The sequence below is a fragment of the Paralichthys olivaceus genome, chromosome 15, assembly GCF_024713975.1.
Source record: "Paralichthys olivaceus isolate ysfri-2021 chromosome 15, ASM2471397v2, whole genome shotgun sequence".
In the NCBI taxonomy this organism is placed as follows: Eukaryota; Metazoa; Chordata; class Actinopteri; order Pleuronectiformes; family Paralichthyidae; genus Paralichthys; species Paralichthys olivaceus.
In genome coordinates this window covers 14,010,148-14,038,118 of record NC_091107.1, presented here as the reverse complement: position 1 = coordinate 14,038,118, position 27,971 = coordinate 14,010,148, and the positions used below count along the sequence as shown (strand labels likewise).

The 27,971-nt window shown below is 41.3% G+C and overlaps 1 long non-coding RNA gene across 1 annotated transcript in view; it reads left to right on the top strand.

Annotated features, from left to right (window-relative positions):
* LOC109628528 (uncharacterized) overlaps positions 1-27,827 on the top strand; it is a 65,279-nt gene extending 37,452 nt beyond the window's left edge. Inside the window, exon 3 of the long non-coding RNA XR_011246174.1 lies at positions 1,739-27,827. This is a non-coding gene — a long non-coding RNA (uncharacterized lncRNA). The remainder of the gene's footprint in view (positions 1-1,738) is intronic.
* The last annotated feature ends 144 nt before the right edge of the window (positions 27,828-27,971 follow it).

Sequence of the window (27,971 nt, the reverse complement as noted above, 5' to 3'; positions counted from 1 at the left end):
AACCACACGTGCACACAAATATATATGTAAAGGACAACAAAATTGATATTTAATGTAATTTATTTCTGTTAAATAATGATATGGACTTATGAGGACTGAGTATAAAAATGTCCAATTCCGATATGTCGTACAATATCATATATTGAACAAAAATGGCAATCATTCCCTAAGATGTCGTTATCGCTCCCTTATGACAAAGAAATGTAATAAACATAAACTTTATTTTAAATAACTATAAACAACAAGCAATGTATATTATACTAAAATATAAAGAAGTTTTCACATCAAACATAAACACTGATACCGATATGTCTGTGAATGGCTCATAATAGCTCATCGGCAAATCAATATATCAGGCTCAAAAATAAATACATACAGAATATTCTGTAATCAGACACAAGTCATTTGTCCTGTAGTGTTTTACAGACACATCAGAATCGTAGAGGAGGACGACACATGTACACAGGCGACAGTGCAGAGCATCAGGATGTGGGCATGTGGGAGACGCACAATCAGCCATATCAGCCGCACCCGTTTAGTTCGAGTTCTCTTGCATGGTGGGCCAAGCAGAGTTTCTTACAGACTGACAACACAGCTGCTTGCCATTCGTCCGATCTGAAAGACGGCTAATGGGACAAAGGGCATGAGTGAGGAGAGGGGAAACGAGGGAGAGATGTTCGCTGAATTGCCCAGCCCTCCCCTGAGCAGGATGGGGAGCACCACTCTTCCTCTCTGCTCACAGCCGCTTTACCCCGGCCCTCAGCCATTTTGGAGAGAGGGAAAGTGGCTGCTTTCTCTCTCCCTCTCCCACTACGTGGCATAGCTTTTGAAAGGCTTCGGCTGCTGTGTTGTAGCAGCAGCGAAGACACTTTGCGGCTCGCACTTTGGAGATAATATGTTTGCAGGGGGAAAACATTTCTGACGCGAAACAACCTTCTTACGTCTTGACTTTTTTTTTTTAATGATTTTTTTTTGTGTCCCTTGCTCTGAGCTGCTAAGCCTCTCTCTTCTTTGCTGTGCACTTTCACTCATGCTCTGACCTTTTCTTCAATAACTTGCGCTTTAGTTTTTGGTGGCTGCTTCCTTTTCCCCCTTGCATCTTTTGACATATCTTTTCTCATGTCTCAATCTGATTTTATGCAACAAAGTTTAAGACAAAGGGATATGTCTAAATTCTGGCAGTGCTACGAAGAGACAGAGCTGCAGCCAAGGATCCTGCTGAGATCCAAAAAAGCCAAGCAGAATGAAGCACCAAAAAAATGAAAAAAAGAAAACACCACCCTTTCCTTTGCTTGTCACAAATTCCACTTTCTCTGTAGCCAGCCCTGCGCTGCGACTCCTCCTCATCCACATCGTACCGCATTGAACCTTTTGCCATTTCTCTCTTGCCGTACCTTTTTTTTTTTTTTTTTAAAGGCGATTTGAGGTTTTTGTACCCCTGAAAATGGGGACTGGACAACGGGTTAGGAGGGCGTAACAGGGAGAGTACGAGGGGTTATTATCTTCTCACTTTTGCACGTTATTTATCGCTTTTTAAAAAAACAAACTGTTATTGTTATTTGATCGTTGTTGCTGTGGTTGTAGTTTTTAGTCTTTTACTTGTTTTAAGATTGTGCTTGGATTAACACGTTGTGTGAGTGTGCGGTGTTAGGAATGTGTGTTCGGGTGTCTCATCTGAATGTGAGGCTTTCTGCTCTGTTCACTCAGTTTGTGATTATTTGTGTGTCTGTTTTTATAGGTTTCTTAATTAATGCGAAAGCGCTGGCCTACACTAACCCTCAAGCCTGACTCCATCTGATTCCAGAGGACGTCTGACCATCAGATTCAGCCTGTGCCCCACTGGTATGTTGGCAGTTTATAATACTCACAGTTCTCTCTGCTAGCTTGGCTCAGTGTATTTTCTTATCTGCACTACACTATGTGTACCTGATAATTCTTTTCACAGTGCATGGTGTTCGCTGATCACTCTAAATATTTTGTTACGTTTATGGCAGGTAGTAAAGACAGGAGAAACAGTGTTTAGTATGAAAACGCATTTATTTGACGATAGAAAGAATTTAAAAAAACTACCGCTTTTGTTTTCAGAATTAAACCTGGTGTCATATTTTATTATGTTTGCACAATTTAATATGATTTCAGAGTCTCAGTCTTAGTTTATAATATTTACGTAAAGATTGCGGATTTGCTGTAAAAGGATTTGCATCTTTGTTGTCAGACTCTTGATTGTATCAGTCTCAGGCAATTTTATTGTTACTGTGGTACTTCATAAAAAAGCTACACTGCGTAAAAATTGCATTTTTTACCACACAAATATATTTTCTAAATTAAAATCATTCATAAGGAGGTATTTAGCATTTTTTATGTCCAGATGTGAAACACTGTACAGTACATTAATGTGTGACATTTTAAAAATAAATGTTGACCTCCAAAGAATGTGATCAGTAGGTTACACAAACACCACGTCCATCTCACACTGTTCTGTGCTCTGGCCTGTTCACTGTTCACCGTAGTTTAATTTCAAGACTCTCCTCTGGAAGACGCACACAAACAGAAGCATGTTTTGAAGCCACATGGTAAAGGTCAAATTAAATGTAAAACAAGAGCAACACATGCAAGTATTTTATTTGATTCTCTGTTTATCAGTAAAAGATTTATTCCTTGAATATTATGGAGAAAGTTGAAGTGGACTGAACTTTTAAGATAATTCGATGTACATCAACACTATGATCCGGTGCCAGTGTTTGTTCATTGTGACATTTACTTGAATGAGATGGGTTTATATGCTCAGACGTTAACATGAGTTGCTGTTTTGTGGGTCTCTGCCTCCTCATTTGCTCTAGAAGGGGTGACGCCAGCTGCCACAAACCCGTAGATCCGAACTTGTGGTGACTGGCTGCACAAGCTCGTATCTATAGGTATGTGTCTTCCTGGCAAACACAGCACCTGCCCTATGCCTGTAAGAAAAGAAAAAAAAAACGACTAGCTCAGTGTAATTACCTTCAAAGCTCACAGTGCTGGAAAGCCATAAAGACGGGAACTTGCAGACTTTTTTACTGTCTTGTCTATAAAGTAAAAGTCATTTATAGCCCAATCAGAGCTCCTCATGATTTAACAGCATAAACCCTGAATCCTGGGATACAACATATTCTCTAGCAAAGTTATCCCACATGCTTACACAGTGTCCCCACCCAAACTAGCAAGGATGGGCTGTATGACAAAAAAATTAGGCCACTGGGTCAAACTGTAGAACAGGATCCCTTTGAAGGAATTCTGCGTTTACAGAATGTTTGCATACAACTATAACTAATCATCAAACACCTCATGTGTTTATTTTAGTTTTAGACTTTTACTTACGTTTTTTACAGAACATTGCAGTCGGTATCATGTTAACGTTCATTATCAGCGCGCACTTTAAAATGACATCTGCTATGGAAGATTTGATCCACACCTACTCAGCTGCAGCCATCCTGCAGTTTCCTCCAGTGCTCCGCAGGTTGAGGTAGTAGGTTGTATAGTTCAGAGTGACACCACAGGAGATAACTGTACAGCCTCCTAGCTTTCCCTGAGGAGACACTACACACTCTGGACACTGATGCACCAAACACCAAACTTTGCTGCTTCATTAGAAAGATCAAGGGTTTATCCGTTGGTATTAAATGCTGTGTCGTTATATCAGGTGGTTTTATATCTGACCTTTAAAAAAAATCTTATTTTATAGATTATGGGAAAGGGTTTAAAATGATATCGTGAACATGGCAAAAACTGTCTTTCTGAGTGTGACATTATTCATCACATGAATTAAAACAGAGTCGAGAGCATCGTCTGGGGAAAAAAATGTCTCGATTTGTGGAGAAAAGCACCAACGTGCCGCTGCAGTGAGGTCTGTGGGCCGCTCTAATGAAAGAGATGCCACTGAAGGGAAACACCATACAGCCGCGGGGGGAAGAACGCAACCTTGGCAGCCAATTATGTACAAAGTTCAGCTTCACTTAACCAAAACGATATATTTCCTCAGCACTGCTATGTGGTTGAGACACTGCTGTGATCAAAACAGCCAGCAACAACTTTCACTACTTCAAACCAGGGACACAGACCCTTGAAATCATCTTGGTCCCTGACAGCGGCATAAAAGACGCTGATTTATTGCTTAAGTTCAGGCATATTCAAATAAATGTCTTCATGACTTTTAGCTGTCATTCACAGACGTGTTTTAACTGTGTAGCTTTTATCTGTGCCAAAGACAATATTTTGAAAACGCAGAGTAGAAGGTGTTTCAGTTATGGACTCCCATCAACACCTCATAAAGGAAATCATTGTTGAGTAAAAATGTTTTTTTCTTTCCAATTGCATTACTTTTCCAGGGGATCGAACGATGTGGAACATTATGAGTAATTTACAGTTAATATAACAACAGTTGCAGGATTTACTGGTTCCCCTGTTCTGTTCCCTGTATCTTTATTTGAAGTTCAATGTAAAAATGTTCCTCCCACAGTTTGTTGTCTGAGCTTATCTTATAAATAAAAAGGTTCAGTAGATGCAGTCCTGTTGGGGATAAATGGTATCCCTGTAGTGCGGTGTGCTGCTGTGTGCAGATGTGTGGAGCAGGGAGTGGTATGATGATGAAAGACTGTTTCCACTTAAACTCTTCGCTCTCTGTCCCAAGGCCACCGGGTTCGACGGAGGTGGAGTAAGGAGATCTGTGGGCCAGAATGAATTAGGGGCCCTTGGTACGGGGCAGCTTCATCAGTATGAGAGACTGAGAGTCATTTACAGTAGATCCAACATGAATTTACTGTGAATTTACACTAGTGTGTGTGTGTGTGTGTGTGTGTGTGTGTGTGTGTGAGCACAATTACCTTGCTTAGTCTGATTTTTCCTGGAACAAGAAAAAATATATTTTATTATCACCCGTGTCTGTGTTAAATGTTTTTTCCTTTTTCTCCCATGGCCATTGGGTAGTGTGTGCCCTTCTTGTGGAATCTAAGTGCAGGTTTTTGTCTTCATTGAAAATTTCGTGTGTGTGTGTGTGTGTGTGTGTGTGTGTGTGTCAGAGTTACTGGAAAGTGGAAGTAGAGAAATGTGTTAAAGTGAGACGAACAGACACTTCCCTGCTCTGAAGTGCATGTGATGTGCTAAGACGACACAGCATGTGACTTCTGTGACCCAGAGAAATATATTGTCTTTTTTTAAAAGTGCTGGAATAGAGTCAAAAAAGAGGAAATGTCTCTGATAACGACAAATTAAAAATAAAGAAAAATCAATTGAGAGACTTTGTTTATATATATTTTTTTTACTAACTTAGGAGTTAAAGAGGCTCCACTCGTAGGGAAAATCCATTCATACTAGTAGAAGGAAGGAAGCCGATCATGTGGGACAGGCCATTTTTTCTGCTGTCACTGATCTCAGGCCATTATGTGTTGTCCGTCAGAAGAACCCTGCTCTGGCAATCCACTCTTCTCCCCGCTCCTCTCCCTCTCCTACCATCTTGTCTAGCGTCATTATTTTTTTCACTGTGATTTTTCTGCTGCTTTACAGCGGCTAATGCTGATAAAATATAAGACCACCACATCACCAGGCTTCCAGTTACATTTCCTTTACTGCTTCCTGAACTCACGTGTTTTCTCTCCCTTGCTCCCTCCTTTTCTCTTTCAATCCCACCCTCCTTTTCTCCATGAAACGCACGCTGTAATACCCAGTCACTCTCACAGACACAGAGGGAGAGAGAGACAGGAACAGAATACCGGACTTGCCGACTGGGGAAGGATTTTTTTCTTTTCTTAAATGAAAAGGAGCTTGAAAGAGACATTGTAAGATGAAACTGTGGTTACCTATTTTTCTTTCTCTCCTCTGTGTGCTCTTGCTTTTTTTCCAACTCTTCCTCCCTTCCTCCCTCTCTACCTTTCCTTGTCTCTCCTTCTCTGCATATAGCAGGCATTTTAGAATCTAAGTGATTTCAGCTGTGGGAGGAAATGAATGGATGTTATTTATTTCTCCGTCCCCGCTCTGCTATTGCTATTTCAATGCTGCATGTAACAGGCAGAGAGGCTCTACGGTTTCTCTGCCCTGGGGACTTGAGCCTGCAATCCATGAAGCATGCGAGGCAGAGGAGGGAAAGAAAATACAGAGACACAGACAGAAGAGGTGTGATATAGCGAGACTAAAGCGCCGAGCAAAAGAGCAGGGATAGAATGTGAGACAGATGGAGCAGTGAGACAGACAGACAGACAGGGGAGGAAAGAGATGGGTAGTAGTAGTGTCACATGGAGAAAGACAGGGGTGAGTACGACAGCAACAGGCGTTACACGTTTTTTCCTATTATTCACTCTTGTGGCTGGTTTGCCGCTCTATGCCTGTTTTCAGAGCTTTTAATCATATCTGCTAATATCTGACGATAACAAGAATTTCCACGTGTTTGTTGCTTTTTCTACGGTCTGATAATTTAGAGCTTTATATGGGAACGTTAGAAATTGTGGGCACATACCTGCTTTATTAGATTACATGTGGCATGTATGTGCATTGCTTTTGAATTGGCTTTTGATTTACTTAAGTAATCAGTTATGTATTTGACCTTATCTGACCTTAATAATGCTTTTCTTCTTGTCTGTCGGTCTTTCAAATTTTTTCTGTCTCTCTTTCATTTGCCCTTGCTCTCCTGTTCTAAGTAAGCATTCATGTTGCAGTGCAGGCCCATTGATCTGCTCTTGATTTTTTCTTGTGCATGCTTTCGTTTCTACCGCAGTGCATCTAGTCGCACACGTTTTTTGCTACAAATGTTTTCTGTTGCTGCTTTACATTGTAATATATTAGTATCTTTAATCCTATAGTTTTCAAACTCATCTTTACTATTTTACTCGTCACCTACTTTACCCTTTAACCTCGCACCTGTCCTCCCTCAGATGATCTCTCTCTCTCTCTCTCTCTCTCTCTCTCTCTCTCTCTCTCTCTCTCTCTCTCTCTCTCTCTCTCTCTTTTCCTTTCTCTCCCTTTCTCTCTCTCGCTTGCTGCACATGGTATAGTCTTGCATGTCTGAGCAGCAGACGGCTAGACAGCAGCAATCTGCTACAGCAGCCTCATGTACAGTCTAGTACAGTCCGAAAGATCCATTCAACAAAGCGTACGCTCGCGGCACTAAAATCTCTTCTTCTTCTGCTTCTCTCTACAGCTTGTGTTTCTGTCTGTTTTTTTTTTTTTCTTCTCACAGATCTCTCTCTTTCCATTTTGTCTGGCCCCATCCTCTCCCCCTCTGTGCTATAGGCTGACTGGGACGGACAGACACACAGAGCGGACTGCAGCAGCCACTGCGGTCAGCCGGGTGAGTTTTTCCTCCTCTCGTTCTCCCCTTTTTCCCTGCATCTTGTCTCATCATCACTCGCCCCAGCCTCCTCCATTCCTCCTCCTCTTTTCATCTCGCGGGCAGTCACATCTCATTCGGTCCACCTGACGAATGAGCTTTCCCTCCATAATGTCAAAGCCGCATGATTGACAGGTGTGGTCCCAGAGGACTGACGAGGCTGGCGTGTCTGGCGATGGGATATCTCGTGGGGGAGAATGCAAGCGGTAAGGAGCTTTGGCTTTTTTCAGCGATGGGGAGGGATTTTTTTTTTTTTTCATCTGAGCACGAGAGCCCATTTTCAGTCTTTGCTGCTGTCCTTGTCATCTGACTGGTGCTGCTGTGCATGTGCACAGTGCGATCTGTGGCATATTTTAAAATTACTGCGTTTTACCATCGATTATCAAACCATTGTTCGCCCGAGCCAAGCTGTGGCAGCAACGGACAGGCCGAAATATGCAGAAGCAGAGTCATCCTTATGAACATCATGTGACAGTGCTGTCTGTCTGGGTGTGCATGGCCATTCAGTGGTGACTACAGTAAGAGTGTGTACAGTAAGTGTGTGTTCAATAATACGATATGTGGTCAGTTTTTGTGTGTGTGACGTGATTTACTGCTCGTACGACTATTTGACTCATGCGCAGAACAGCATGATTGTCTCATATCAGAATAAAAGTATTAATATGGATGAACTAATGCATGTGCCGTGCAGACCTCGACTTACCAGCACCCGACCGGACTCGGTAGCAGAACTGAGAGGGTAGAGCACAGCACAAAGCCAGGAAGAGCGGAAGCTCCCATTGTCTGTCTCTAGTCTCAGCCATGGCGCTCGAGCAGCTGATGATCTACTGTATGTCGCATAGGAAAAGGCCAGACAAAAAAAAGCAATCTGTACCTCTCTCATTCCCTGAGACCCTAACTTGTGACGTTTTGCTGTGATGTGCACGGGTTGGGTTCTTGGGAGCTGCGAGGGGCACTCACACATCTCTGTAACCTAAAACCAAAAAAAAAAAGAGAGAAAAAGGGAAAAACATGGCAGAAAGACAGACAGCGCAGCAAAGAAGGGACGTCTTTGCTTTTTTAGCTAGGCGTGGTGACAGAGAACGTTCACTCGATCCACCCACACAGGGAAAACGAAGATAGATGGAAAAAAGGGGAGATCATTGGGTTCCTTTCGGGGTTATAGAGTGGGTTTGGATCCAGAGGCAGGCGCAGTGCGAGGGGCGTTCGAGGGGGAGATGGATGGAGGAATGTTGGGTATGAATGTGGGCATGTGACTGGGATGGAGTGATGTCCAGACGAGGAGGGGTGATACGGAAAAAACACTGTCACATTTACAGTATTCTTGTTTCTTTGGGGAGGGGGGCAGGTACAATGAATGGAGGAGGAATTTGTGACTGTGGTTACACCCACAGTGACTAATGCTACACATGCTAACACACACGAACTGCACAAGGATCTCACAACACAGCTGGAGACATGTGTTACAGTGACAACATGTATGTAAAAGAACTTCGCCGCACACATGATATTACCATGATGATAATGCTTATGCTGTCCCCGGGCTCTTCATGCACTATCTTGAGAGCAGCACAAAGTACTGGTGAGAGCGTGACACTGAAAGCTCAGTACACTTGTGTTTGACCTCATGAAAATTCTCATCGTTCTCTCTCTATAGAACTTTTATCATCAACTCATTGATACAAGTTATTACACTGTGGATGGCAGCAGTGTCGCAGTGACAGTGAAATGAAAAGGTTGTTATGATCTGCAGTGATTGAAGACTGAATGATTCTACATGTCACGTGAGGCCAGTTTACGCACTCGGCTGCTGACAACCAGCGTTCGCAGTTCTCCTTAAACCAGCGTGTTAAAATGTGTCTGTTTCTATAATTGGTCGGTGATCTGTCATCACAGTAGCCTCTTCACTTCCAGCTTTCCCCTCCCTTTATCCATACCTACCGTTTGTAATCCGTTACATCTTTTTCTCCTCCTCCTCCTCCTCCTCCTTCTTCTTCAGCCACTCTGAAGTCGCTGCAGCAGCGTCTGAGCAGCGGCACCGTTTGATGTTTTGTCCCCATTCTTTCATTAGCTGGGATTGAAGGTGATGCCATGATTTTGTAGTTGAAGGACGGGCAGCTTTGTAGCTGTGAGCTCTGGTTCTATTTTCAGCTTTGATTTGAAGGCATTTTTAGCCACATCAGGTGAACGGTTGAAGGAACAGCTGCCGTTCCTTTTGTACAGTCTCCCCATGCTGGAGGAATTTGAGAGATTCATTAAACAGGACATTTACTATGTGGTCAGTCGTTCCTAATGAGCAATGACTTCTGTAGATCTGCAACTCGTTGGCATTGTCACGCACTTTGATATCTTCCTGGGAGTTTTTTCTCTCCAGCCTGGTTGCTCTTTACTGTGTGAGGATGCAGCTGTATGAGAGGTTGCCTCAGTGTAATGCACATTAGGCAAATTTCTATAGGAAAATTGGCATATCATATCTTAAAACACGTCCTGATCCTACAACAGAAATTAAAAATAGACTGCTGTGAAGAGCAGAACCTGTTGTCTGAGATGTCTGGTCTGTGTCACAGCTTGAATAGGCCTTGATCTGTCATTGTCAAACATACTTTACTCCTGAGCTCTCCACATGTATTTGGAGATGTTTTATGTGTCTGATGCTTACATCTACGTCATTGTAATGCCATCTTTCAGTCTGAAACCTGCATCTTGAACATGATCAGAGAGATGAAGCATTTATTGTCAGCAGAAGCAAACTTTTCTTGTTTGAGGGAATTCCTTGTTTTTTTTCTTACATTCAGATAGTTGGTGGTGAAATATGAATTGAGTCATGCCATCTCATTTCAATGGGGTTTCCTACTGGTAGCAGCAAGTCTGCGGCAGTAGGTCAAGGTGTCAGTATTTGTGACCTTGTTCGGCGTGCAGTGTCCAGATAGACACTGAGGAAGAAGAGAAGACGAAGACGTGCACCGAGTGTTCTTTAGAGAGATGGCAGATACGATTTCTGTTTGCTTTTGAAATGTCATCCTTTTGTCCTGACAAAAGAAAAATAGTAAAATGAAACTTCCACGTGTGCAGTTTAAAAAATCACACTGTACTGTGCATGTGTGTCTGTGCATGTGTGTGTCTGTGCAACAATAAGACCTCCCACTGCAGCCTTATTCCCCCCCCTCCCTCCGGCCTCTGCTGGATGTTTTTCCAACTTGTGAAATGGCCGACCATTTAGAGGACTATAGATCTCAGTGTCTCTCACTGACACTGACAGCTTGCTCAGTATGTGTACAGTGTTACACTGTACAGTCCGTACAGCAGCTGGACTTGTGGTGCTGGAAATTATTTCAGGAAAGGCAGAAAACAAAGCAAATATTATGATGAAAATCAGGCTGATTTTTAAGAATCTAAGCATTTTGAGCAGTGAAGACATTTTTTAAAATTTTTGTCTCATTTAGATAATTCACCTCAGTGTTTGTACAGTGGCTTGTTGCCGTCAGGCTGCCAGTAGTGAGGTAATGTAAGGATACAGCCACCTGTGTGCATCGTTTTCATTTAAATAAATGAGGTTTCAGAGGAGATTTTGTAAATCTTTTTTCTAAATTTGATCAGAAACTTTAACACTAAAGCAGCAGCAGCATATAACAAACCCTGGAGTTAAATATACATTTGACTACAAACACAAACTTCTGTGATGTCTAAATGCATGAATGAGCGTGTGTGCGCAGCATATGCCAATGTGTGTGTCTTTGTCTTCTGCTGTGCTGTGACTCATGCTCCCAGAGTCCTGAGATGCCCTCTGATCGCTGGATGAGAGGCCGGAGTCGAGCTGCGTGAATCCTGCTCACTCTGTTGCAGTCTCTGCTGCTCCGGCTGCAGAGGCAGGTGTGTCTGTACCTCCTGTGCCACCCCCCCTCCAGTGCCCCCCCCACCCTTCCTGTTCCCCTTATCACTGCAGTACGGCAGCTCTGTCTGGGAGGCAGCCATTCCATTGTTCTTGCACCCCCCCCCCACCCTCCCCACCATTACCTATCAGTGCTCTTGTGGGTACTGGCGCCGCTCTGCCCGCCCCACCCCATGGAAAGGACTGGCTCCAAAAAAGCGCTGTGATACTTGGCACCTAGGTGCCCTGAACAGGTTACAGCTCAGGGCTTTCCTCTCCTCTTTCTCTCTGGACAGAGCTTGCTACGCTCTCTGCTGCAGACCGCCGCCATCTTGTTACTGCCTGTGCTGCCGGTCTGCCCGCCTCTGCTGCACTCAAACTAAATCATCTAACTCTGCCTCAAGTGTTTGCCAGCGTCTCTCTCTCTCCCTCTCTCCTTTCTGCCACACTTGGTTTGTTCCATGCATGCCAACACTGCCTCAGCTTTGCTTTATCGCAACACTTCAGCAGCTAATGGACACGTTTTAATCGTGGGACAGAGGCAGACACACCTGGAACACTTTCAGGTGTGCATTACTTTTAAAAGGTTTTCATAGAGTGGAGCTGCAGACACTGTCGTCAGGATCTCACAGCAAATGTTCCCTTATTTGCACTAAAAGGATGCAGATGCAGATGTAGACTGTGTGGTTTTAACCAGGATTGGAGTTAAAACCAAGACCAAAACCTCTGTCACCAAAATAACTTCCTCTAATCTTGACCTGAATAACTTGCCCTACACCATCCCATACCATGCAATATAATAAAAGCAAGTAATAGTTGTTCACTTACAGTTTATCTAATTAAAAAGTGATGTCTCTTTTAAGCAGGATATAATTCATTTAGCTTCTGAAAACAGTAGATATGAGCCACAATCTGTCCCTGATTCCAAGGCTACTAATTCAGAAAGCATATTTTCACAGAAGACATTCTGACATGTCACTGATATAAATATTGAAATAAATTGTTGAATTGGACAGATCCATCGTTAAAAGTAAAGTGTGTAGGAGTGGCCTAAATCTCACCTGGTAGAGCTTCCGTCCCATTAGGCTGCTGGATCGATTTCAGCCTGTAGCTCTTTGCTGCGTGTTGCCCCCTCTCACCACTGGACTCTCTCTCTCCTATCAAGTAAAGGCCATAAAAATATCTATTAAAAAAGGTGGCAGCATCTAGCAGTGAAGTTACATGTTGCTATCCTTCGCAGCACCCTTCCATTTCACACATGTAGCAGAACATACAGTGGCCTTCAGATAACATAAAAACATGAAAGGCCATTTCTAGAGTCAATATTTGGTTTGTCCATTCTGGGCTAATGTAGAAACATGGTGGGTCAACATGGAGGACTCTGTGTAAAAGGACTCACTCCAGAAAGGGCTGTCTTTGTTTGCAGATGATTATAATCTGATTAAAATATAATTATGAATGCTGCTATCATTTGTGGCATTAGATCTCCTTAAATTCTAAACACTGGACCTTTAAAGTCATCAGGAACATATTTCTTACCATGACAAGGCAAAACGTCTGCTTTGAAAAGGGCCTATTGCTTTGGTGGAAAGCAACTGGAGGTATACAGAGGTAAATTCAGAAGGTCTTCATTCATTTTAGATAGATGACTGAGAAGAAACAACACAAATGAAATGATACAAACTATGCAGAAAACTGAGGTTTAATTTATTTCACTTTTATATCCATGTACCTTTGAGGGGATCCTGCATATGTAATGTCATCGGGTGCCTTGCTTCAGGGTTAAATGTTGTCAGCTTTTATCTGATGTTCCCCCTTTTCAGGTCAGTGGAGATGGCCCTCCGTCGCGCCAGCTGTGAGTCGGTCACAGAACTATTCAATCATAGCCGCTAGAATGATACTAATCACAACGAGTCTGGATGTTTTGTGGGTCGAAAGAAAGTAGAAATTGGACAGCATTCAGTCACTCCTTAAATTACTTTAAATGCTCAAGCTATCGACTCAAGTGTCGATGGAATAATCATTCATACAGTTCCTATATTAGAAAGGCACTTTTTAATATAGGAACTTTATTAAAAAGCTTTATTCTGTGCTGCTATCAAGTGTTTGTCATTCTTTACAGATGAGGCAGGACTAATAACAATGAAGCAAATTGTGGTAATGATGTTGTTCAACAAATAGAAGCGTTAAAAAATAACAGGAGGGTGTTATTGTATCAAGTGGTCAAATATATCAATACAATAAATGTTGCATTTAACAACCAAAGAAATTGAATGAATTGCTTAGAAATGTGGTGCAAGCATTTACATCCATTATCCATTAACTTTGCCTGTAAAACCATCCACAAGTCAATATTTAAATGTAGTTGTAAACAACCAAGATGAGAAACTTATCCTTTAAACATTTGCATTGCCAGTGTGAGCCTGTTAGCATTTAGTTCAAAAAACCACTTACTCTGCTCATGTACAGTGTCACAGCTGCTAGCATGACTGTAGGGACTATTTTCTTTGGCGGATATGAAACTGAACTGTTGCACTGCATGCAGCTGCAACTACAACAGTTAAATGCATATTTAGGCAAAACTTCTGAAAGATGATTATTAGTTGCCCTATTGTTTTTCATGTATATTTTCACATTTATGTTAAAGGTGGTGTAGTTACTTTATGTGATTTTCGAGCATGCAGGTATTTATTATGTGTAGACTCCTGACCATATGCTACTGTAACTGTTTTTAGTTGTTTTATTGCACATTTGTCTGAACAGATAAATCAATTAAATAAGTAGGTAAGTTATTAAATATCAAATTGATTTGTATTTCTTTCCGTACCTTTACTGTAACTGTACTGTCTCACTGTATTCAGGAATAAGAGAACAAGTGTGTCGTGAATTATCTTCACGGCAGCAGAGGGGACATAGATGGATTGCATGACATGGTGCAGTTTGCACATGGAATGTTGAAAGATTTCAGGCACTCCGTGATGAAGGCCAGATGTTTGAGTTATGCATAGGAAGTCAATTGTCTGCAGTTGCTACCGGGTATGACAGTCATGCAGCCAGGCACCAGCCCTGGTATCTGCTGTATAATCAAATTTAAGAAGACCCTCTCACGTACTGGGGCTTGTGTATGACCAGTGCATGTGTTTGCATAGAAAAGATCACTTAAACAGAAATACATAAGGACAAATATAAACTGTATATGGGAGGTTAGAGTTTGAATAGTAAATAATCCTGTTTGTAATCCTGTGTTGATCACAGTGATTGGTCAAAAATGGAAATAAAAGCACATAAAATCACAATCCTTTGTTATAAGATTTCTTAGCTTTTGCTTTTGTATTCAGTGATAATATTTCTTTGTGGGATTGAGTCGACATTCAATTGGTTCTTTAAAAAGAACTGATTCGAAACAAGGTAAAAGACGGTTGAAATATTTGTTTGCTTTGCTTGGGGAAAAAAATGCTTTGTACGGATAAAGTTTTCATCCATAAAACATTGACAGGAAATCAATCCACTGCTGAATTCTTTAAAAAGAGTTGAGGGCTTCTGCTGGACGTGGGGGTCACAGTATGTGAGGAGGAATGCAAATCTATACAGCAGGCAGCGTTTATGCACACAGTAGAAACTCATCTTCTACTTCTGCTCTCCTTTTTCCTCGTTCCCTCTCTCTGCTTTTTTCCTCCTCGTCTTACACACAGTTACACACACACACACAATCCCAGCCTGTCTCTGTGTCTCACACATACACACACACTGTCTTTTGTTTGGAGTCAGACAGCATTGAAGGCAGATCCTGTGGCCCTTCTGAGGAGAATGTTAATATGCCCGTTCTGGTCTCTCTGGGGACGCAGAGAATGGACTCGGGCTGCTAATGCACTGTCACACTAACCCTGCTCACTTTTTTTTTTCTCACACAGTTAGCAACTGCAGCATTACTGCCAACACTGTGAACTCCGCTCACAACTTACTGGATCAGTAAGAGTTGCACAAATGAAACTCCAGGTATATACAGATGATGAGGAAGCATTTCATTCTGCATCCAACCTGATGTAAATGTTTTTTGTGGACATGTCACTGTACTAGACAGTTTCTTTCTCTGCGTCAAATTTATGGATTATACATCTTGGGGTTTTGCCATTTCAACCAAACACAAAAATGATTCACTAAAACGTTTATGTCACATCGGTGCTCTTTGTTTCAGATTCAACAAAAGATGAGTCGTTCAGGGTCAAAACCTTTGCACATCAACAGTGAGATGAAAACATGGCACGACATATAAATAAATATAAATCATTAAAATCATTTTTTTAAATGTCTGACAATTCACATAAAGCGCTTTGCATTATCACAAATAAAGTAAGTGTCCCAGAAATAAATAGCACCTCTGGAAAAGAAAGATTGAATCAACATCAGCTCTGATCATCTGGTCCTTTTACTTAATAAACAGCAAAAATTACAAAATACCTGCAATACTGATAAAGAGATTAAAACTTTGTGAGTTTCACTGCTTGGTTCAGGAGCTTAAACTTTACCTCAGCCACTTCAGGACATATTTCTTGTGTTTGTGGAGAATAACATTTGACTACAAAGTTCCCTGTTTTGTAAACTTTCCCAGTTGTGTTTATTTGGTTAATTTCTTCGACGGGAGTTCGGTCACTTCATGTAGTCCACAGCATATCCTTGTAAAGACAAATGACTGAGAGAAGTGGTTACGACAAATATAAATCAACAAATAAACTTAATATCAGACTGAAGAAGTTATTCTTCTACTGCTTGACACTTAGGGTAAGGGATTGTTTAGATGTGTTCATGTTGGTGGCAAAGCAGGTCTGAAGAATTAAACCTCCCTGATGTAAAAGCTTGCAATGACTGAATACAGGTTTGAAAATTCACCCAAAAATTATCCTAATGTGTAAATGCCTTTAATCCCATTATAATAATATTAATAAAACATGCATTAATTGACTAATGGTATAAATGGAAATAGAAAAACTAACTTTTTCCTCTCGTCCGCACGCAAACAGCTGATATTTTTCCAAAGTGCAGATTTTCAAAAGCTCCAGTTTCTTTGTATCTGTGTACATGTTAAACAGAGCATTTGCACATGCCCACTGTTGTTTTGTGTACTGAGCATGGACCAGAAACAACAGCAACAATGGCGTCTGTATCATTTCTTGACACAAGAATAAGCTGACCGAGCATGCTCACAATGTTCGTCGTCTGGACGGAGATTTGTTTTCTATAACTGAGGGGAAAATATCCACAGCAGTGTTGACAAAGTTTTGAGGACACCTAAAAATGTGTCCTCATTGTTTCAGTTTTTTTGGGACATTGTACTCATTTAATAAAATTTTAACGGGACAAACTCAAGCATAAATCTATAAAATGTTAAACAATCGTTTCATGCTTTGCAATATTACCTCACAAACTATACATTGTGAATTATCTACACACATTAACTGTATTGTACTGTGGCATAGACATCTAAGTGAGAGTTATTTACATAAACAGGTGGTAATTCAGAGATAATCCTCCAGGGCAGAGCAGTAGAAAAATGTTTTACGAAACAACCGTGAGTCAAGGTCTACTTATTTGTTTGTTCTGGAGCTTTCGTCTGTATCGCTCAGTCTTCATCAGCAGACAATGGGTCAGGATATGCCACTGTCCAGTGTCAACCTGCATCAACATGCGTCAATGCTTTACAAAAGCATCTGCTCATCTCTTACAGTACGTTGACCTTTTCTGCCGTTTGTGTGCGCGCTGTGTCCGGAGTTTGTTACACTTAGTGTGATACATAACAATTTAAAAAACACAAGGAATGTGGAATAAAGGCGATTCTATTGCAAAGAGAAATTTTAAAGATGGATATTTTTTGCTAGTTTGACTCCTATTTGAGTCTAATTATCATTTTTTATTATCCAAGCTAAATAAAGTACCATTTTAAATTTTGCCACGAAAAGAAGACAAATAGTGTGGTTTTACTAAGTAACTATGGTCGTAGAGTAAATGTGTCTAATGATCGACTTTCTTGATCAAACAGAAGAAAACCAACACCACTTTCCACTTGCTCACTCTTGCCCTTTCCAAGAATCATTATTATTGTTGAGCACACATGAAATAAAGCAGCAGCCACACGAAACCCTGCACATGCTATTAACACTGTAGGTTTAAGCTGCACCGGCAGATTATTTTGAAAATACCAATTAACAGCTCTGACCTTTTTCGATAACACTCAGCCGCCCAAATATACAAATTAGCTTTGTATAATTGTCATGAATGATCCATTTGACTATCACTTGACTTGTGTTTAAATCCCTCGCTTCAGTAAACTGTGGAGTCAGTGAACTTTTCTTGCACCACACATCTGTACAGCGCAGTTTCTTCTTTCGCTCATTCATTTCTTTCCCTCTGTTTCCCCAGCTGTGAGCAGGGGAAACGCGCTGCACCTCACTGAAGTCCTTTCATAATGAATGGCAAGGTACAATAATGGCCTTCAGGTTGCCATAGAAATGAGACAGGGGCCCTGTATGTGACTTTTTTTAGCCAAGCGTAAATGACAGAGCACTAGGAAGCAAACTCTTTCTCCCCTCCACCAAAGCAGGCAGCTCTGCACTTTGCCTCCACCTTTTCTTAAATCAGCAATTCTGTTGCTACCTCATCCAATCTGATGCATTGATAAAAGAATCCCCTCCATTCAAAGTAATTTATCTGCCAAACATTTATTGAAACAGAAAACTGATGTATTTTCAGAATAATTTAAATCCCCCCTGATGTGTCCATTCACTTTCTATCACACGAATAATCCAGAGAGTTTTTCAACCTGCAGCTCTGACATCGATCGCGATGCACGATTAGATCACAAACACCCGAGCAGCTTTTCAGAATTAGTGTTGATGCAGAGGAACGAATTAAGACTTGAGGTAGCAGATGGAGCTTTTTCACCACACGAGCCCAATGCATGTCTCCTCCCGGCATCGAGCATCTCCGTGCAGCTGCTGGTGTGGCTTTTGAAACTGAGCTCTTGTGATCTCAGTTCCCTCCCAACAGCTGCTCCCGAGCTAAACAAAGTATTGATCCAGTCCATCATTTTCACACTCGTGTGTCTAGAGGTTGGTGATGTGTTAATGTCATGTTGGTGGCTTGGTAGAAAAGAATGACTTGTAACTGCTGGTGTGTGTGTGTGTGTGTGTGTGTGTGTGGCTCAAATACACAGTGACGATACATTTCATAAATCATCAAAGGGCAGCTCATAACTTTAATCAACTGTTGATTTTAACTCATTAAATATCTGCAAAACATGTCATCAACATAGAAGAACACTCGAAGAACCAAGGCTAACGCCCTATCACCATGTTTAGGAAAGTAGAGGAAAAAATCCTGGAGGGGCCCGTTTATTTGAATCCACTCCAAACTTTAATGGGTTCTTCCTGGGGTCATGTCTTACCCTCCACAAGACTTCATGAACATTTCTTTAGTCAGAAACAATATAAATACCAAGTGGTGATGCAATAATAATCGACTGTTAGCTTACAAGCAATTGACCGAAAATGGATCATTGCAAGAACAAACAAGCAAGCAAAATTCATTCAACTAATAGCAAGGTGCTGAGAATTGTCCTTTTTTGTTTCCTCCCTCCAAGTTGAAATGTCTTTGAAACCACATTGGTTATTAAAAGTCAGTTTCATTGGTGCCTGGTCTCTTTTGTCAACCATTTCCTGTTAAACTCTACAGGATTTTGAAGGAAACTGTCTCCAGAGTCACACAAAGACTTTAAATCCCCCTTCCTCTCTAATTCTCCTAATGAGTTTTTGATTAACATCAACAAATTATTTACTCATTCATACTTATCGTATCAGTCTCTTGGTAGAAATTAATTTTAGTCTAAATTTCTGGATTAAGTTTAATGCAATAGACGCTGAGATTGCTGTGATTGGCTGACGGCTCGGATCTGTCTTGTGTAACTAACCACCCCTGCTTACCGGCCGTGGATGTTGGGCAACTGTAGTGACCACTGAAATGACTCTCAATCTTATTTTGCCAATGGAAAAAAATGCAGCTGACAGAAACTCAGAAATTGTATTTCCTCAACAATATATCAGATCAATCTGAAAATATTTGATACATAAAGTCTTTTTAATCTTTTTGCAGTTTTTTTTCTCTATTTGACAGTCTGTAGAAAGAGACAGGGAATGTGGGGGAGAGAGGTATGACATGTGATAATTGTGGGGACCTTTATTCAATTTCATGCTGGGAACTGAACTGTGGATGTTGCACTTATGTGACTTTAAAGGATAGTTCACCGAAAAATGAAAATTCGCTCATCATCTACTCACCACTATGCCAATGGAGTTGTGGTTGAAGTGTTTGTCACTTTTGGAGTCTCAGGGGTAAACAGCATTGAGGCCAAATCCAATACAATTGAAGTAAATAGTGACCGCTTCTTCAGACGTTATAAACAACAGAAAGGATATAACATCCCTCCATACTACTCGTGTGCTGTCATCCAAGTGTCTACAAGCTCCGGCATTCATATTTGAATTGAAAGAAGGTCATTTACTCCATGTTTTTATCCTGAAAGTCTACTGGAAGTACTGTAGCTAAGCTAGTGGACATAGCCACACGATGGTGTGTCCGAGGGATCATGAACGCACCTCGTAGGAAGATATTAAAGAGACATTTTAACACACACAGGCAACTGAAGCCTTGAAAAGCAAAGTCAAAGTGGCTTTAATACTGATGAAACTTTGTGAGTGAACTATTCAGTTTGTTATATTATATGAATGTAATGTAATTAGTTATTAAATCTAATTTCACCATGAGATGAGGTTAAAGGCTCAAAGAAGTTATTTATCTTTGAGCCTTTAACCTCGTGTGTGTATGTGTGTGTGTGTTGATTAAGAATAAAAGCTGCTTAAATTTCAAATGAGCTTATACTGTTGTGAGTGCTCGCACTGATGTTGTGTTTTCAGGATTAGATCACACTTCAGGTGTTTAGTACATTTTTATCTGACAGCAATCACTCTTAAAAAAATATTTTATTTAAAGTGTATATTGTATTTTCCTCAATTAGTTTTTGTGTGTGCCCTTAAATAGCAATCATACAAATTTAAAAGCGTGACAGTGTCACTTTTTTATTATATTATTTAAAGTGTAATTCATCTGTACACCTGTAAGTCAGTTTAACATCAGCACTCTTGACCCGGAGAGAACTCTGGTTAGTTTGTCACTGCACAAATACTTTACTTTGCCCACTGAGTGCGATACCAGCATCAGAAAAAAATTAAAGATATCCAAACTAATCCTCCCTTAATCCTGTTCTTGCTAGTTCATGTTCATCTGTGGTCTCTTGACCTGAAATATAAAATCCATCTATGGAGCTAATCTCAATGCAGGACTCCAAGTACACACTGATTATCTTAAATGAAATGTTAATTTTGGTTTCTCATTTGTTTAAATAAGAAAATAGTACAAAACCTCTCCAAGTAAATATTTTACTGAAGAGGAGACATGAAAACCTTGACCATAATCTTCTTCTGCACACAGACATGTGAATTATTACTTAAAGAAATATATTGAAGGACAGAATGATTGTTCTACATTTTATTGATTGCAGCTGTTGAACTATTAATGTAAATGAATGGCTTTATGAAACAGGTGAGTCAGGTACAGTAAAGCTCATTGAACTCACATCAATCATTCAACATGCCGTTTTTATTTCAGAGGGGGAAACAGACAGACAGTTTATTTCCTCCTCTGGAAATAAACATCTGTCCTTTGACCTTATCATCTTCCATCTGTAACTGCCCACATGTCTGTAGCTCCCCGGCTAGCGAACTTTAAGACAGCAAGGCCGAGGGGCGTCAGTCTTTCTGTCATGGACCTGTTTTTCGCAGGTCTCTGCGGCCAGTGTAACCAAAGACCCTTTTGGCCAAAGTCCACGTGGCACAAAAAGGCCGCGGCATTCCTGATGTCTGTGGCTAATCTGTGGTGTCAGCTTGTGTTAACGCCGCACCGCCAAATTTGAGGGCACCCGGTGCCGGGGAATATTAAAAACTCCCATCAGCAGCATTCCTCCCGAGAAGGGGGCGGGTCTGACGAGAGCAAGGGTCACCTAAGGTTGAACGGTGGTTGTGTGTTAGAGCCGCTCGTACTGTAACGGTCTGATCCACTGGACAGGAGGTGGGGCCGGTGCGGGATGGAGAGAACTCACTTCAAAGAGAGAGCGCTCTCTCCTTGTCTATCCTCATTGAAAGTGGGCTAAATGAGCTTTGTGGGGGCTTTTGTTCCCGCTGTTAGACAATTTTGAGACTGGACGGAAGATGCCGAAAAGGACAGGAGGTCATGTGGGTAGTTAATTATCTGCTTCTCAACCTGCCAGACGCTTTCTGCATGCCACCCCAATTGACCTATAATGACCATGAGATATTGTTCTGCTAAATTTGAGAAGTCTAGCAAGTGTAAGGTCAGACTGTTCCTACAAGTGCCACATGTCAAATTTCACACAGACCTGAGACAGACTCTGTACTTGAGTGCAAGCATTTCTCTTCAGATAGCCAACCCTGCAGCATCTGACTCTAAACTGAACACACTAATATCCAGAGTGTGACAGTTCTGCAGCTCACAAAGTGATTTGTGACTGATAAATAAGTCGGGGGGGGGGTTTGTGCAATTTAGCAAACTGTGACCTCCCCGTACCTGAGGTCACTAATAGCAACATGATAGGCGCAAAATTCGACATACTTCTGGTTGTGTGAGGCTGCTGTGCAGACATGTAACATGTGCTCTGTGCTCCCGACTCCCAGAGGGGCAAGGACAGGAATGCATGCAGGGTCAGGGGTTGGACAGTCCTGTGCACGTGCACTGCTGTAGCCTGGCAACAGGTGCTGTGCAGGGGCCACAGCCAAATCCTTCAAGATCTGTGCAAATCTTCAAAGTTTCTTCTGTTTCATCTAACAGAACATTTGCATACTTCTTCTTAAATCTGTAGTTTGTGTGCTGTCTGTTTTAGAGAAGTAATGTATGTTATAATAATTACTCTACTTTTTTATTATAGTTTTGGTTGAAATGTTCAATGCTGGACAAGCCGAGCAGCGAGTGGAACATCTGCAGAGAGAGAGAGAGAGAGAGAGGCTCATAGCTGAGAGGTTGGTAGCGTCTCGGGGAAATGATAGCTCTGTGCCAAGGTATTCCTTCTCCCTCCTGAGAGAGGCCCCGCCATTCAGCGCGGTGAGGTCAACAAGTACAGACCATTACCCACAATGCCCCTGAACGGGAGGGGGGAAAAAAAGGAAAACTTAAATAGGGCTGTTCCTTTAAGATGGTAAGACAGGAGCTGCCTGAATGCACTCGGAGACAGAGCTGCAGCCAAGATGGGGAGGAGGAGGAGGGAGGGTGAGGAAACAGAAAACAGAGATGTCGGAGAGGATCAACTTGTGTTTCCCCACGTCTCTGCTGAAAAGCTGTTAGGTTGCAATTATTCATATCCTTAAAAATTATGGGTGTCAGTTTGCTGATTGCAGCGCTCGGAGAAAAAGGAGTCTTGTTGCTAGGAGAGGAGAGATTCAGCCTTCTCTTATTGGCCACTAGGATGCGTAAGATGGCCCAATGAGAGCCCTCTCCCTAACAGCGGTGCAATAGAAGAGCTGCCCCCACATGCAGACCTGATTAATATGTCCGACATGTTTTATGGGTTAACTTGAATCAGGCTCGATGTATTGAAAAGGCTGCAGTAGGGAGTTAGTGTGGTGAGACTGTGTAAGTGTATGTAAGTCTATACAGGGTGCGTGCCGGGGGAGCAGACGCACACACACACACGCACTCACACACTCACACACACACACACACTCACACACACACACACTCACAGTACTTTGAGGTCAAACGATGCTCTCGACTCTGAAATATGCTCATACACACACACCGACACACACACACACACAGAAACATAAGCAGCTCTCTCCCTGTAGTAATGGACTAACTGAAAACAGACTAGTAAAGAGTGGAAATAGGAAATAGAATTCCTCACATGTGCATGATTATCATGAGAATGCAGCACACAAAAGAAAAAAGGAAGCTAAACATTTGACTCTGGTGTGAGGCAGTACATTTAAGACATGCTACAGTCGAACATGTCAGGAGTCACCTCGGATTGTCTGTAAAGCCTATGCCCATCTCTCTCTCTCAGTCTGTGTCATCTCAAAGGATTTTAAAGGACAATCAGTCATTTGACACATGAGCTTGTTTTCTGTCTCACCTGCTGTCAGATGAGAAGATGGACATCAGTGTCATCACCTTCTCACTGCACAGATAATCAAGTCCAGCGCTTATTTTTTTGTCAAGCGTACTTCAAGGACTGGGGGCTGGAGGGAAAACCGCTCACATGTCAGGAGTAGCTGTAGCTGTAGTCATTACAGGCTGCTCAACAGTACAGTCAAGACCACCTTCACCAGTGTGTGATGGTCACTGACATGAAGGGAAATACCTTTATTCCGTTTTTTAATGAGTTACGTAGAAGGTCTCATGTTTTTCCGTTAACTAGCTTAGCACATTACATGAAGTCAGTTTGACCAATGAGACACATTTATGCCATAGACTGTATACAAAGATTGTCAACATGTCTCCATCGTCACCTGGTGGCTGGCTGCTGTATTGATCATAAACCCTTATTAAGCCTCCTCAATGTTAGTGGATGGGACAACAAAAAAATTAGTACCTGTCTTTGCTGGTTTCTGTCATTGTAATAGTCGTAGTTCTCATTGCACTTATGTAACAAAGGTGTTAATTCCTCAGGTAACTTTGGTTTTAAATAGTTATTTGATGCGATAAAAACATCATGGTTGACAGCTGAGACCAACTCACAATTGGTGCTGATTGATGGCTGCAAAAACAAACACCGGTGCAATAACAACATCATAGGATGTCATGAACCATCTTTGAGTTTAATGCGTTTTTTGCACATCTGGACTTGGTCCATGTCCCATCCACTAACACGGAGGAGGCTGGATTTAAGACCTATACAGCAGCCAGCCACCGGGGGGAGACGTCCAACTTTATATACACATTACAGTCCCAGAACAATCTAATTTAGACCATATCTCTATACTGTGGCTGGACTCAGACAGTGTGACCGCATGAACAACACAAGAGCCTGAAAGTGAAGCAGCTCAATGGAACCTGGCCATCGTCACTATTTTATTTACACCGGTGCTTTTTCTTTTTTTCACACTCCAACATGTCTTCCATGGAAAAAACCTTTTGGAAATGACATCATAGGTTGTGTCTGAAATCGAACACGCATTCACTCCCCCTTATTCTCTACATGGTTAGTGGGTGATTTCGGATGCGGCTTTAAACTGACTGGGAATTTGTGCAAAGTAATTGCAACAGCAGACAAAGTGTTTTTCAATACTGGATTTTTTTATTTCAATTGAGAGAAAGATTTTTCTCTCAATATTTGACATTCACCCCTTTTGACAAATTATAGGGTGCAATGATGTTTGTACAAGAACCCTGCTGTTGTTTTAAAATGATGTAATATAATAGTGTTTTCATATCTGACTGAGAAGAACAATCTGTGGACTAACTGCAGTCTCTGGGGTGGAATGGTGCAGATTTAGGATCATTATTTCCATTTATGTTTAGAAAGAAGATCTTTGTCGTGGTACAACTCCAGGTGTTTCCACTCTCAGGACGCTGTGGGGGTGTACAGAATGATTTACTCATTCCGCCGTTTGTTTCTTTACACCTGTGAATGTCTTTACTTGTAAAGTTAATGAACCTTTGTGCCACGTGATACATGTCTCAGCTGTTGTCTGTCAGAGTTATTTGTGTTGTCATTTTTTAAATCTGTTTCAAACTTCCTCTTAAAGTAAATGGTTTGGGGGGTTGTCAAATAATCCCTTCCGTCGCTCCACCCACTGTCAACCTGAGCATTTATATATATATATATATATATATATATATATATATATATATAAATACATATATATATACATACATATAAATCAAATGAGTATTTCTGACCTGCTGCACTGGATAACACCCATGAGTCTAATAGTTAAAGCTGCTCTAAATGATATTTTAATTAAAATTTGATTTGGCTTTACTGACTGTAATGTGAAAGATGTTGCTGGTCACTAACCCTGCAGTGGCCCTCAGCCCTGCAGAGCATTTTAGAGTCTTCAGGCTGTTTGTTTGTATTTCACGTTCACGGTTTTCAGCTCCGGAGTCTCTGTACTCACAACTGTGACATAAACCAGAATAAAAACAGAGTGAATGTTTTTGACTGTCATTCGTCTGGTGCACAAAAAGTGTAAATAATGTTGCCTCTGGCCTGCACCATGTAAAATGAAGCCACTTTTTGCGGAAATGTTTTCTATATCAACTTTAAAATTCTGACAGTAGGTCAGTGTTGGGCCCCAAGGTGGCCAAGTTAATTATTGCAGGTTAAGATCTAAAGCTCAATGACGAACTGTACTCTACTCTACTTGCAGGGCCCCAACAAAAAGTATCACCTGTCTGTTGGTATCTCCTGCCTGCTGTTATCCTTCCTGCACTAACTACTGTAAACAGGCTTATACCAGAAACAAAAGTATTCTTCAGTTTCACAATGACACGATAGAGTATATTTTAACAGTGTACTGCTGCCTGTGGTGGTGCAGATGTTCTCCCTGTTATCTGACTTCAAACGCTTCCTGCATTTACACAGAGGGCAGCAGAGCTATTCATATCACCAACACCAAACAAACTAAAAATAAATGTGCTTCTTATTCCACAGCTGATCACAAACTATCATCCTGCCAGAAAAATCACAAATCCTGACCCGGGACATGTCTGACGGCTTCAATAGACAAAAGTGCCTTTTACAGAGCCTGCATGCTATCTGTAGCGCAGAACAACAGAATCAAACCAGTGGTCAGGCAAGCAAAAACACAAAGGATTAAAAAAAGAAAAGTTTTTATGTAATGTTTCTGTAAAACAGAAATCTATGTAAGAATCCAAAAATATCTGTCAGAACTTCTGTGCTCTACGAATATCTGAAGTGGAACAATGTCAAACTAGAGCTGCTAATAACACATTTACATTTAAATTCACTAGATCACGATTTTATTTGGATTTGCCCTTAATTTCACACACACTGTGAATTATTCTCTGGGAAATCGTTGAAAATGTTGAAAATGCCCTCGTAACGTTAAAGAAAGTGACACAGTTCACATCCTTCCACCAAGTTCCATGGAAACATGTCCAGTGGTTTTTGTGTAACTATGTTTACAAAGAAACAAACCAACAAATAAATGGATGGGGAGAATTAAACCCCCTTGGTGGAGGTGATCACATCAGCTTCCCTGTAAGCAGTGAGGAGTACTCGAAAGTTTCAGACAGAGAAAACAAGTGCAAGGGGAATTTTTTTTTTTTTTTTTTTAATCGTTCTAATATACCATCTGCAGCTAAATCATAATATCCATCATCAATGCATGTCTTGTACTGTGAGAGCATCTCTCAAACTTTACAACTTCAACTGTCCGGGGAGAAAAACGTTTCGATTTAGAGGTTTCATTATAGGAGTTTGGTTCCTGTTGCTTTAACCGTCTGTCAGGAACACACAGAGAGTTTTTTTTTCTTCTTTTCCCTTTTGTTCACTCCTCTATGGAAATGTGCATCTGTTCTGCGGCCACACACGCAGCCCAATAAGTGAAATGGCAAGCTGCAGTTAGTCTTCTGCTTTAATCCACTGTCTCGATTTTGATCTATTCCAAGTCTTTTTATGTTTTGTTTTCTCTCTGAACCAAGGTGTTCCTTTACTTGTTCTTTTTTCTGCTTCTTGTCTTTTCAGTTTTTTTCCCAGTGGAGGCACTCTGTCTCAAGTGTCCTATAAAGGCGGTTGTTAGGGTCACAGACTTGGAAATAACCCGTCTGAGGTTCAATGCCAGGCCTCTGCAGTGTTTGCCGTAAGTTTTTGATGAGGCAGGGTGGGCTGGCAGTTACAGACTGTCCCATTGTCAGAGGGTCACAAGCTTGATCCCTCTCATAGCCGCTGTGCCCGTGTTTAGCCCGCCTTCCTCAGAAACGTTACTCCTGCCTCTCTCCTTTGTTGAGCCAGAAAGTGGATCCGTTAAGATTCATAGAATCATTCAGCTGAAAGCAGAGAGCGACTGTTCATGAGAGTCACAATAAAACGACTGAGTGCAACACAGGCATGTTGTATTATTGTCACTCTCAAAACCAAGATGGTACTGTCCCCCAGTTTTACACAAACAGCACAACATGCAACAGTTTTCTGTCTCTTTATTTCTCTCTCCTGGTCAGGTAGTGAGTTCAGGTCCTGACTGCAGAGTCACTCTATGGCTGGAGGTACTAAGAGTAAATGGGATCATGTGCTGCCCTCTAGTGGACAATTTTTTGAGTTCTTGCAGGAGACAAAAACCTGCATTAACGGTCGTTTATCAAGTTTTTTGTGCAGTGCTGGTCTGAGTAGAAATCCTAGAATTTGATGTAAATTAATGGATTGAATAAGTAAGTACCTGTGCACTTTCAAATGTGTGCATCACACTACACATAGTGGTTAGTGAGTTTTAAAAGTCAATAATACTCGCACTGATTTATTGATTCATGCCATGTCTCAACTTACTTTGTAAAAATACATGTTTTGAAACTGTGACACTGTTCATGATGTGCGTCTACTGTTTATAAAATGTTTCTTAAAATTGTGTGAAATTGGACTTTGTGAGAGAAACTTTCATTTCATAAAAGAAAAGGAAA